We start from the raw sequence: 9,638 nt of genomic DNA, 5'->3' as shown, positions 1-9,638 counted from the left end.
TTGGAGCAACAAAACCAGTCAGATAAAAAAATGGATTTGATAACGCAAGTTTTAGTGAATAAGGACAGCAGAGAAGAAACCAGCATGGCTTTTCCCAAAATGCAATCTAGTCAGCTATTAATACATTTGATTATGCTCCTGAGGAAGACCTAACGTTTGAGGCATATTTCAGAAGATGTAAAGACCTATTTAAGATTGATTGCAGTGCATGGACTTATCAAAAGAAGGTTCGTTTATTGCTACGGAAGTTTGGTACATCCGAACATAGCAAATTCGTGGAATATATTTTACCAAGAAAAACCAACGAGTTGTCGTTTGACAAGGCAGTCAAACTATTAATGAAGTTATACTGTCCAAAAAGAAGCCTTCTTCATAAAAGATGAAAATGCATGAATCTTACACGTAAGGAGAGTCAGGACTATACGACATTTGCGTCTATAGTTAATAAGCACTGTGACGATTTCAAATTGCCGTCATTAACGGCGGACAATTTCAAATGCTTAATAGGCACACAAGGTTTGATAGCCACAAAAGACGCCAATATAAGACGTCGAGCTCGAAATAAATTGGAATTAGAACCTGAGCTGACGCTTCCGAAACTGGCTGAAGATTGTCAGCGGTTCGTGGCAATGAAGCAAGATTATCGAAACATAGAGGAAGCAGGTATCGCTCGCATTAAATAAATACGTTTCAAAAATAAAGGACACCCACCCGCCAGCAATTACCAACGAAAGGCAAAAAGAACCCCTCAAAAAATTATCAGGATAGACAAAATCCTTGGACCCCCTTGTAGCAAATGTGCAGAACCTCATGGGTACAATGCATGTCAGTACCAAAGGAAAATAACATGTGACATAAGCAAGCGAGCAGGGCACAAGGCCTCATACTCCAGAGCAAAAGTAGCAAAAAAGAGCTACGTAAAAACTGCAAAAATGGACCCTTCACCAACAGAGAACATAAGGAAGTATGTTACGGTGAGAATCAGAAATAAAGAAGCAAAACTGCAGCTCGATTCAGGGTCAGATTTATCAATTATAAATTTTCACACATGGAAGAGAATAGGAAAGCCCACAATGATAAAGACGAATAAAGTCGCAAGATCGGTACCTGGTGAAAAAAATAAATTAAGGGTGAGCTAGTTAATAATGTGTCACTAAAAAGAATGACAAAAAAGCTAAAAGTGTTCGTTCTAAGGAACGCAACGAACTTATTCGGGACCGATTGGATTCAGGAATTTGAATTATGGGACTCGCCAATGAGTGATTTTTATTACAAAGTCGAAAACCTAACAAAAGGATCTTAAAAAGGGTTTCCAAGTGTTTTCTCCGAAAAGCTTGGATGCTGCACAAAAATAACGACGAGATTCGAATTGCTGGACGAAGCAAAACCAATATTAAAAAAGCCACGGAGCGTACCGTTCGCTTCGAGGGGAAAAAATTGAAAAAGAATTGGAAAGACTAGTTAACACTGGTATTTTAATCCCTATTAACGTTTACGTGAAAAAAAATCTCAAGAGATTAGGGTATGCGTGGACTTTTCGACCGGATTGAATGCGGCGCTCAAGGACCATCACTACCCGCTACCAAACCCAGACGAAATATTCGCTAAGTTAAATGGCAGAAAATATTTTTCCAAAATAGACTTAAGCGAGGCGTACCTACAAATACCAGTAGAGGAAGATAGCTCGAAACTTTTGTGTATCTCAACGCACAAAGGACTTTATAAATTTAATAGATTAGCATTTGGTATAAAAGTAGCACCTGCAATTTTCCAACAAGTAATTGATACTTTGCTAAGCGGTTTGGATTTCGCAATAGGCTATCTGGATGATATTCTTATGCGTAGTCAAAATGTTGAACAACATAGAGATCATGTATTTCAAGTGTTTGACAGAATAAAATAATACGGCTTCACATTGAAGGAAGCGAAATGCGAATTTCTTTTGAACGAATTAAATACCTGGATCCAGACAGGTCCACAGCTATAAAAAACGTGCCATAACCTCATACTGTAATTACATTGCAGAGGTTTTTAGGCTCGCGAACTATTATGAAACGTTCATTAACAACATGCATGAATTGCGTGCGCCATTGAATGTACTATTAAAAAAGGACAAAAAAAAATGGGACTGGACGCCTGAGTGCATGGCAGCGTTTAAGAAATTAAAAGATGTATTAACATCAGATTTATTCCTGACTCATTTCAATCCGAAACAAGAGATTATTGTCGCAACTGGTCTTATGGGATCGGAGCATGCATTCTACAGAAGATGCCTGATGGGTCCACTAAGCCGATCGCCCATGCGTCAAGAACTTTACTTCCTGCCGAGAAGTATTACTCCCAAATCGAAAAGGAACCACTGGGGATCATATTCGGTGTTAGAAAATTCAACCGATTTTTATACAGTCGTAAGTTTAAATTGCAAACTGACCATAAGCCACTTATAACCATCTTTAGTTCTAAAAATATCTGACAACTTACACACCCAACAGACTGCAAAGATGGGGAACCATTCTACTGAATTACGATTTCAGTATGGAATTTCTTACATCTGCGAAGTTAAGCCTCGCAGACGGATTGTCGCGATTAAACCCGAAATCAAGGGAACTGCTAGAAGACACAGTAATAGCGTCACTACAAATACTATGTAATATAATCAAGGAACTACCAGTCACTTTGGAAGATATAATAAGGGAGGCTGAAGAAGATAGTTTCATCAAACAGATGAAACAAAAAATTAAATCGGATGAATTGGCGGCGAAAACTTATTCTATGTGTAATGAGGTGCTGTTGTACCGAGAAAGAGTAGTAATCACAGCTACACTACAAAAGAAAATCTAAAGGATTTCCATACGGGTCACCCAGGGGCTATGCCAATGAAGAGCCTAATGATGTCTTACGTTTACTGGAAGAATATGGACACTGATATAGAAGGTACTGTAAAGTCGTGTAAGGGATGCGTAATGACTGCAAAAGCGCCCCAATACTATTTAGCCCGTGGCCTAAAGCGGACCACCTATGGCAAAAATACACATAGATTACGCAGGCCCACTGAATGGAAACTATTATTTAATATTGGTAGACAGTTTTTTCAAAATGGCCTGACGTATTTCGATGTAAAAGTCCAACAAGATAAATAAGTCCAACAAAATAAAAATAAATTTAAAATGAATTAAAATAAAAATAAATTAAAAATGAAATATAAATAAAATAAAAACAAGCACAAAATAAAAGTATGAATGAAATTTACTCCAAGAAGAAAAAGTCAAAACAGAAAACACGCTCGATTAAAAAAAGTGAAAGAAATGTATTTCGGTTTTCGAATTGAAATAGCAAACTTGAAGATTAGTGTAGATTATATCTGAACATCGAATTGACAGAAAAATGTAAATTGTATTTAATACATAGTATATACTTTGCTTTAGGATAAACATATCATTATAAATAGTATGCGTAGAGCCAATGTCAACAGGATCATATAAAGTCATGCGTCTGGCTAATAAAATTATGAATTAAAAGGCAAAAATTGTATGAAAAGTAGACTTATATTTAGTTGTCTTTAAGAAGTAGTTTTTAGAAGCACATTTGAGACAGAAAACTTACAATGTTTATTTCATTCAGGTTATGTTTTAACAACATAAAGAATACCAAGAACACAGTCGAAAAGTAAATACCGAGGTTAACCAGTTCGTTTACTGTTATATCAACTATATTTTAAATATAAAAATAGAAAAATATGGTGAATCCCCTGTAAAAATATCTAATGAACAAGAAGAGAAAAGTTATACGGAAGACAATGAAAGACAATTTGCTTAATGTGAATCTATAGAAGTCAAACGTCTGAGTAAATAAATTGTAACTTTAAAACTAGAAAAGTCATGGAAAATATATTGAAATTTAGTGAACGTTAGTAAATTATTTATAACAAGCAGGGCCCGTGTACCGGCGTTGCGCGGTGGAAGTATGCACCGCCACCCCATCTGTAAAAAAACCTATTAAACTAAGGTTGTTAATGGGATCCACTGCCGCCCCAGAAAATTAGCGGGCACTAGCGCCCGTGGCCAAAATAAATGTACCGTGCAAGAGGTAACAAAACTGTTATCTATAAAACCATTCTTAACATGGAGATTTGATTATCTTTTTTTTTTTCACACAGAGATCACCACTTATCAAGGCCCGGAAGCCACTCAGGGATAAGGGTTATTGCAAGTACATTACGTTAGTGTGGCGATTTGATGAAGTGTTTACTTAAGGGGGCGGTTCATTAGGAATTTGTTAACATTGGACTTGAACACATCCAAGTTGTAGTCCGGTGGGAAGCAGGCAGACGGAACAGAGTTCCACAGGCGTGCAGTTCTAAGAAAGAAGCTTTGTTCATGGAATCCGCGTTTTGATTTAGGCAGAGATAAAGAGTGGGGGAAAATTTTCACAGTGGATTCGGCTAGACGGGTGTTTTTCGTGAAAGATTGGCGAGGGGGGACCAGAGATTGGAGTTCAGACGAGCACCTGCCATGGAAATAACGATAAAACAAGGATAGGCTCGCAACGTCTCTTCTGTGGGAGACGGGTTGCAGGGTAGAGAAAAGGGTATCCCCCACTAAGCCACGAAGTCTATTTTGTACTCTGTCAAGGCAAGATAGGCTGTTTTTAGCAGCTCCTGCCCAGATATGGCAACAGTATTCCATCCTTGGACGTACTTGGCTTTTATATAGAAAGAGAATTGCATCAGGAGTGAGATATCTTCTGGAGCGGTAGAAGGATCCTACCATCTTTCCAGCGACCTTGGCAACAGACTTGATGTACGTGTTCTATTTCAGATCAGGAGTAAAGGTCAAACCCAGAAGCTTGTCAAAACACGGGGCCTCACCCAGACGAGAGCCATCCATCACAATTGATGCCAGATGGGGATCAGAGCGTTGATGATGTAAGGATAGGAGTTTGGTTTTGGATGCATTAAAGGTAACCAGCCACATCTTCCCCCACTGAACCACGCGCTCGAGATCAGAGGAGAGAGAATCAGAGAGAACTTTGTCATTTACAGCCTTTGATGTGTTGCCGTAGATGGTCGTGTCATCAGCATAGATGTCAACGAATGATTTAAGTATGTGTTTAGGGAGGTCGTTGATGTAGATCAGGAAGAGAGTTGGGCCTAGGATTGATCCCTGAGGGACTCCAGCATTTATATTGTAGGCCTCCGATTTTTTCCATCTACCACTACTCTTATGAGCCTATCGGAGAGAAATGATTTAATGATTGAGAAAACATTTCCAGTTATACCGTAGCTGGAAATCTTGTGAAGTAGACCCTTATGCCATACCTTGTCGAAGGCCTTTGATATGTCAAGAGCAATTGCCCTAGAAAGGAAGCCTTTGTCAAGAGATTCACTAATCCTGTGGGATATAACCGTCAGCACATCTGCGGTAGATCTTGCAGAGCGGAAACCATATTGTGTGTTACTAAGAAGGTTATTCCTGCTGAGGTGGTTTACTATTTCTCTATTTAATATGGATTCCAGCAACTTACTCATAACACACAGGAGACTTATTGGTCTGTACTGAGAGGGAGATTACTTATCACCTGAATTCTTAAATACAGGGCAAACTGATGAGGTCTTCCAGGGAGTCGGAAAGCACTTCTCATTAAGGCAGCGCTTAAACAGTTTCGTAAGTATGGGAGCAAGTTCTGGTTGAAGCTTTTTTAACACTATAATTGGGATGCCATCAGGGCCAGTTGCTTTACTGGAATCTAGGTTCTTGATTAGCTTGGCGACCTCATGCACGGATATTTGTATGTAACCTAGCTTGTTCTGTGTTATAGGAGGAAATATTGAGAGTTGATGGCCTTCGTCGCATTGGGTAGAATTAGCTGTCTGACGTTGACGAGATGACCTCTGGTCCATTGATAATGGTGTGGATAGAACGCACACTTCTGTTCAGGATCATATTTGTTATTTGCCAAAAACTGGTGGGAACCAAGCCGCTGATCAGCTACCTTGGATTTAACAGACTGGGCATGTAGCTCTCTTGCATTTTTTATTACTCTTTTACAGTGGTTGCTGGCAGTCCTGAAAGCAGCTTTAGTCTCAGTGCATCTATTACGTTGGTAGCTATGGAAAAAGTGATTTCTGTGCGCGATAGCAGCAGCACATTCTGGGGAGAACCATGGCTGGCTGTTAGGTTTTTGTTGGAATTTTTTAGATGGTATGAATTTGTCTATGCCTACAATTAACCATTCGGTCAGATCTGATACTATAGAGGACACTTCCTTTTTAAATATGGAGTGCAGAGGTACATCAGATATGAATGTACGGAAGCTATCCCAGTCAGCCATAGAGTATCGGTATACAGTACGGTGGAGGGATACGTCTGGGGACTTCTTACATTTCGTTTTTATCTTAACTGATACGACGGAGTGGTCGGAGGATCCGAGAGGAGAATGAACGGAACATGAACATAGCTCAGGGGAAGTTGAGAGAAAAAGGTCTAGGAGGCTTGCATATTGACCGGGTGTATCGGGCACACGGGTGGGTTCACCTGATGTTATTATTCTGTGCTTTCATTTAACGTGTCAACATTTTGTCATGAGGAATAAAACAACAACCAAAAACACTCTGGCGGACCTGAACAATGATTCCCGTAGCCTTCAAAATTTTCCCTTAAACTTTGTCGTAATTTTTTTCAGCGATTATGATCCAGTACAGACTTAATTTTCAGATTAAAAAAGAAATTTAAGGTAGTATTTTAATGGGTGTATAGTCGGGGATCAATTTGTCATGATAACGTTATAATAAATGGAACACACTTTTTTTGACACGTCAGTTGTTAATGCTGTCCCTAGCCGTTAAATATTTCCCTTTTATGTTGATAAGGTATATACAATTTTTTCAAGTATTTTGGTAATGTGAAAGCTATGCGTGTAATCTATGATAAACGCCGCAAAAATTAGCGAAAAATTGAAAAAGGAAAATTCTAAATGCTAGTGGCAGCATTAACAAGGAGAGTGGCCAAAAAGTGGGTGTCCACTATAGTATAACATTTTACTTCCAAATTAAAGCCCGTAAGCGCTGATAATCGCCTAAATAATTTACGAATAATGAAAAATTCAAAGTAAATAGTAGGGCAGCATTGTTCAGGTTCACCAATTCTTATGCTTTTTTAAAAAATTATTTTGCAATATAAAAGTTATGTGTGTTTTAAAGATTATAAAAAGGTAAACATAGCAAAAAAACTGACCCTAATTGGATTGCCACACTAAATTTTTGAAGCCAAATTTTTCAGAAAAAAAATTTTGAAGCCAAATTTTTCAGAAAAAAAATTTTTGAAGCCAAATTTTTCAGAAAAAAAGGCTAAAAAACAAGAAAGACAAATTCTAAAAACAAAGAACGTGTACATAAATATATTAACATTTATGTCACGTCATTATTATTATTTTTATGTGCTTGTGTAGATTAGTGATGCTTTAAACCGACGCATTTCATACATATTTATATATTGAAGAGTTTAACTTCCAATTAATCGCGTCTTTTCTATTACGATTTGTTCCGAAAAAAATGTTCAGAATTTTTATTAAAAGGAATATGTTACGGAAATAAAATTGTTGGCAACAAATAAGTTTGTTTTATTTCATTCAATAAACTTCTGTCTTTTTTTCGGCATAATAAAAAACCCGCAAATATTTAGGAGCTAACCTTTTCAATTTAGTCCAGAGTTAACATCTTCAAAATAGCCATATTCTCTCTGAAGTATTAATACTGATAATGTTCAAGTTAAAAAAAATTGATTGTTTATCACCGCCTTTCACATTTATCTTAATTTGTCGATCGACATTTATAGGTTTTCGGATAATCTATAACATGTACACATGTAACATTTTCACTGAAAAATAATCTTGCTATAAGCAAAACAACGTGTGCACGTACGTTGTTTGGCTAGCCGTCGGAAAACATAACAATATTACATAAGAACTATTTTCCGGCGACAATTTTACACGCGATATCCATAATCATATTACGGGAAAACTGATAAATATTGTCCAATTGCATGGAAAATATCAAATAATTAACAAAAAAAATTTCCGATTATTTTAATTTATTTTTTATTTTTTTAGGAGAACTCCTTATATAAAAGACGCAAATATCTTGGAGCTAAACTTTTCAACATGTAAATATATACGAAATGCGCCGGTTCGATATACATGCCATAATAGTAGTATACACCTGGCAATATTTATCAACTAGATAAGGAGATTCTTATAGTTGACAGCATGTTTTAAACTTTGTAAAATAAAGAAACTAAACGGGTTATTTAACGTTCGTTTAATGATTTTCTCTTTCTTATATTTTTCGATCTTACATGACGGATATGACCTATGCATAAAATGAAGTTGACGCCAGGCGAGGTAATATGTCTCTTAGTGACACCATATTTTAATATAAGTAAGCGTTCATTTATAAAAACAACTAGATTCCGAAATATGAACTTTTCAGAAATCAGCCAATCAGAATAAACGGACTTTGCTGAGGGAGCCTTTATTATTTATGAACCAGAAATTAGAAAGATTATGTTATTTCCCTGTATGTCTGAGGCAGTTACGGCTGATGTAATCACAGTATCTTGAAAACGTGTAGAATTCGCCCCGTTTATAACCGGTAGTAGTGGAAGGACTAAATATCTAGAGAGAAGAATAGGGATTCCTTCTTCTAAAGATGTGAAAGTGATGATGTTGCTCGTAAGATGCAATGTAGTATTTTATTATCATCTATTGCATTTGTATGTCTCATCGGTTGTTGCATACCTACAATGCTTTGGTCCAGAGGGTAATTTCTACAGTAATTGTATTATATATGGAGATAATGGTCAAATAAAACAAGTAACTGAAACTATGCATCAAGTGGTAGAGAGGGTAGTGAAATGTGTAAATATTTTAAATTTAATAAGCAAAAACGCATTTAAAAATACTTCAGACAATGCGTGAAGCCACTTGATGAAGGAGCTGACAAGAACAAAAGATCGGAAATGCCTATTGATATTAATCCTGAAAAGACTACGGGAGAACACCCAGAAAGAGGAAAAGCTAGTGGAATAGGAAGCTGTATTATGATGAGGTATCAAAACAGCGAATGGCGAAGACCACTAGATCAACAAGTAAAACGAGCCGGAACAAAAGAAGCAAGGAATAAACCAGACATTTATGCGAAATAAATGCCATAATAGTATTTATAGAAAGGATTGACTACCAATATTACGTGTGTGTGTGTGTGGGTGTGTGTGTGTGAGTGAGAGAGAGACAGAAAGAGAGAAAGAGAGAAATAGAGAGATAGATAGATAGATAGAGAGAGAGAGAGAGAGAGAGAGAGAGAGAGAGGGGGGGGATTATACAAATGAACCTAAAAATATTAAAAACGCTGTAAGTAAGCTTAAATATTTTCGAAACTAATGTTTCTGCGTATTTCTTATCCATTGTTTATATTTGCCTCAACGTTATGTTTTCGGTATAGTTTCTTTGTTGGTTTGTCACGTTTTGTTTGTTTATATCCGAGCGTTCAATCGTATTTAATTAGTATAGCTTCGTAAATCCCTAATACCATATAAGGAAGTAAGTTCTAGATAAGATTCCGGCTTATCATTACGTTCTAAATA

The sequence above is a fragment of the Euprymna scolopes genome, chromosome 40, assembly GCF_053919585.1.
Source record: "Euprymna scolopes isolate OS-2025 chromosome 40, ASM5391958v1, whole genome shotgun sequence".
Taxonomy (NCBI): Eukaryota; Metazoa; Mollusca; class Cephalopoda; order Sepiida; family Sepiolidae; genus Euprymna; species Euprymna scolopes.
This window is presented reverse-complemented; position numbering follows the sequence as displayed.